Source organism: Ictalurus punctatus, chromosome 11 (genome assembly GCF_001660625.3).
Source record: "Ictalurus punctatus breed USDA103 chromosome 11, Coco_2.0, whole genome shotgun sequence".
Lineage (NCBI taxonomy): Eukaryota > Metazoa > Chordata > Actinopteri > Siluriformes > Ictaluridae > Ictalurus > Ictalurus punctatus.
The window spans coordinates 26,618,271-26,622,562 of NC_030426.2; the positions used below are offsets into that span (position 1 = coordinate 26,618,271).

The window sequence follows — 4,292 nt, forward strand, 5'->3', positions numbered from 1 at the left end:
TTATTTGTACCTCTGTGAAACAGGAAGTCATGGTTGAAAAATTTCCTGTTCCTAGTCACCCAGGTGTACTAAAAAAAAGAATATACTTCAAATATATGTTTCTTATATGAATTCAAAAGGTTCCAATAATTGTTGTACACCTATATTTAATAAAGATATTTTTTAACAAAAGATCAAAAGATTAAACAATAAAGACAATTTTTCACAGCCCTTTTTGCTTATTTACCAAGGGTACCAGTGTTATTGGAGGGCACTATAAAAACCAGGAAATAACAGCTGAAATCCTAAACTCTCTTTTCATATCCACCTTTTATCTTTGATCTACAGTACGAACTAATTAAATGCCCTTGCTTTTTTTTTTTCTAAAAATTCAGCTAAAGGAAATGCAAATCATCTCACTGCATCATGCACATGATCTTAAGGGAGCCTGCCTTGTGATGATGGAGCAGTTGAATGATCCCCTTAAGATATTCCCTAAGATATTTGGGGAAAGTTGTAGTTGCGGTTTTGGAGCAATTATACATGGTCCTCATAAGACCAGATTTTAAATTCGCACAAAAAATAGTTCGCTGGAAACTCAGCAATATTAACTTCCTGCCTGATCAAAATTCACAAGAGGTTCCTTTTCCCTGTTTGTGAATATTTTTTTCACAAAATATCTAATCCTAATAAAAACCTGGAATCTCAAACATCGTTTATGGCAATATAAGCTCATTCTGAGTGGGGTTCATTCGACCCTAATGGACATGAGAACCAGGGGTCTAAACAGAAGTCGAAATACATGTTTACCATAACTTTTGAGTAAGGACAAGTACATAAAAAAAAGTCAAGAAAATGTGGAAGTCTAGAATAAATAATGACTTTGACTTAACGCTGGATAAATTCCAGCGTGCAGGCAGCTTCATCCTGATAAGCAAGTGTGAAGTTGTAGTAGGTCTCAAATAATGTTGCCAGGCCCTCAACAAATGCCTCCGAACATGGGCTCAGGACAACTTCCCTTTCCACTGACAACATCCACCTGCATGGTGTCATTGATTCACCTATATAAAAAAATGGAAAAGCACATTTAATTTAATAAAAGTATTGCTCATGAATAGCTCATGTTAACTAATAGTGTTCCATCCATCCATCCATCTTCTATACCGCTTATCCTACAGGGTCACGGGGAACCTGGAGCCTATCCCAGGGAGCATGGGGCACAAGGCGGGGTACACCCTGGACAGAGTGCCAAACCATCACAGGGCACAATCACATACACACTCACACACCCATTCATACACTACGGACACTTTAGACACGCCAATCAGCCTACCATGCATGTGTTTGGACTGGGGGAGGAAACCGGAGTACCCGGAGGAATGTGCAAACATGCTAACCACTAATGCACCGTGTGCCCACTACTAGTGTTAATGTTTAAAAAAATACAACCTTGTTAAATTCAAATAAAAATTTGTGTTACGAATATTTGTTATATTGAAGATTACTGTCAGTGTTAGTTAACTAAGGAGAAGGAGAAAGGTTGAGAGACACTGACAGTGATGGGGCACAGAGAGATAGAGTTAACTATGGCAGGAATATTGGAGTGAGAATCGAATTGTGAGATAGAATACAAGACACAGTGGGGGTAGAAAACAAACAAAAAACAGAAATAGATTTAAACAGATGGTAAAAGTGAAATAAAAAAGTAGGGGAAAATAGGTATGGATGTACAGAACTAGAAAGCAAGGAATGAGAGATACAGAGTAAAGAAAACTGCCTTGGACGATCAAACTGGGTGAATCCGGTAATCCATCTCTTTCCATATCTGTTGCAGGTGCTGCTACCTAAAAAAATCTTCATTTTGCATTCATTCAAACCTGTAAAACAGACATTATATTAGTGATATTACTTACATCAGCTCTGATTAGAAGGGCTTTTGTTCTCTCTTTAAAATGGCCAGAGAATTCTCCTCTTGGAACCTTGGCAGAATGACATTCACCTCATTGCTTTTTGGCTTTTGTTTATCATGCTGTCCATGATTCTTTGGAACAAAGAGATGTCTCTAAGCAAATGCAAGTGTAAGGAGATCCCTTTGAGAAAAAGCAGGTAAGGCCATGAGTTCTTTAGTTCAGACAGTGACGGTGGTGGAGTGGCATTTATATCACAGTGACCTCCATCGACTTGTGAAGCACTCCTCTATCGGCTCCAGACAGTCCTTCGGTAGAATGAAGCACTAATGAATGCTTGCACTTTCCTTCTAAAGCCTCATCACGTTCTCCTGCAGGAAGCTCCTCTGGCTGCCTACTGACACAACCATACTGATCTTGAGCTCTGGTTAAAGGGTCAAAGGCATTTTTGTTCTCTCACGAGCCACTATGTTCTTTCTATTTACATGTTCAACACAAGTTTTAACTTGCAGGAGCAAAGAGCCATACCCACTACTTATTTTCATTCCATCAGCCAAAACATCAGCAAAGCTGTCCGGGTGCTGTTTAGCAATGTTCTTGACTACAATCTGACACGGTTCCCTTGAGAGGTTGATGTCATGTTTTTTGCATTTTCTCCCCTACCATCCTTACCAGTTGCCTTCGATCGGCTGACGATGGTCTTTTTTGGCATTTGCGATGGCCAACCGAATACCAGGAGGCATAACTTCACAAGGCACCTTAAAGTTATCATTCCAGGCAGAAGATGCTGAGGAGCAAGCACTGGAACGAGATGGTGTAGAACCTGAAGAACTTGAAAGACTCTATGATTGTGGGCATGATGCATCAGAGAGGACTCGACTTGAGCGTTGTTCTAACACAAATAACCAATAGAAAAGTGAACATGGAAAATATTTTCAAATGCCCATTAGTAGCAAGGACATTTCAGAAGAGCAAATATTGAAACTGAAACACCTTTACATTTCCATGTATTTAATAGTTTGCGACGTTGGATAAGCCTGAGGTATTCCATGAGGTCTTCTTCCTTGACAAAGTGGAGGTCAGATTTTGTTTCAACACTACTCGAAGTAAGCCCATGGTTCACCTTTTCGGAGTGTTTCATCAGAGGTAATGAGGAGCAGATGGCGAGTTTTATCTCCTTGAAATTGGACATACCTTAAAAAGATGGAAACGAGTGGTGTAACACAATCACAGACGAGCCACGTTTTGTACTCCTAGAGAGGATAATAATCTGATAGCTCATCTTGAAGTGCACAGACAAATCCTGGGTCCTCATCTGTTCTGCGGTACACCCCAAAATCCGCTGACCGCACAGCTGTCTCGGACACAAAATAAACCATGGAGTTCTGGTGTACGAGAATTTGTTTCATTTTGCCGACCTCCAAGCCCTCATCATTACCGGCCAGAAGAACAACCCCGCCTTTCCTGTACTTTGTTCCATTCAAAGTGATTTCAGTAGCTACTAAAGTATTCCCTGTCTGAAAATCACTCCATTATAATCGTCAGAATAAAATTCAGAGCCCTTCTCATCTTGTTCAGAAAGCTGAAGTAGGTTTCCAGCACTTCAATAGGCCTGGAGAAGCTGGTGCTGTTCTGCAAGTTTCTGCACTTTTCTAGCACATTGCTCGAAATAGGCGTGCTTGCTCTCAAACCGCACAGTTCGTAAGTTCGAATGAGTGGGTCCAAATTGTGTCATCTGCTCTGGGTAATGGCACAAATAGCGATGTTTAGGTTTGAGAGGTTCAGAAGGGAAAGTCACATGACTAAAATGAACGCACTCTTCAATGAGCACTTCCAGATAACAGACTACCAGTATCGCTGGTGCACAAACTAGATCTACAACATGTCTGAGGAGTAGAACAAGCTGCCACACGGCTGATTCTGTATTCTTAATCCTGTGTCCGACAACAACCGGTAACAGACACCGGTTCTGAACAGCGTGACCGCAAAGCTTCTCATTCCCAGAGTAAATCTCAGCTAGTTGATTTGCAGCATCATTTCCAGAGTATTCTAACTGTTTAACACAGTGATTAAGCTCTGTGAAAGTGAAGCATTCCTCTTGATTTAGCAAGGAATCTATGTACAGGTTAAGATCATATGCCACAATGCCTTCAAAAAGGTTATGACCAAGGCAGGGGGAAAGCCTGACAAACATGAAAAGAACTTCAGTCACAGTGAAGGAGATTCAATGTGACTTCATCTTCTACATTCTTGCCACTGGCAGTAAGTTCCTGAATGTTTCTCTGATAAGACTGTACAGTTCACTTTATAGCGACAAAGCGATGTGTACTCATCACAGCACCCTAATGGGGAACAATGGGTTATCCAAAAATGCAATAGTTTCTTGGTGTACTTGCGTTGGTGTGT

General features: G+C 40.7%; 1 pseudogene; it reads right to left on the reverse strand.

Annotated features, from left to right (window-relative positions):
- Nucleotides 1-867: 867 nt before the first annotated feature.
- LOC124628676 (uncharacterized) lies at nucleotides 868-3,673 on the reverse strand (annotated as a pseudogene).
- Between the last annotated feature and the right edge of the window lie 619 nt (nucleotides 3,674-4,292).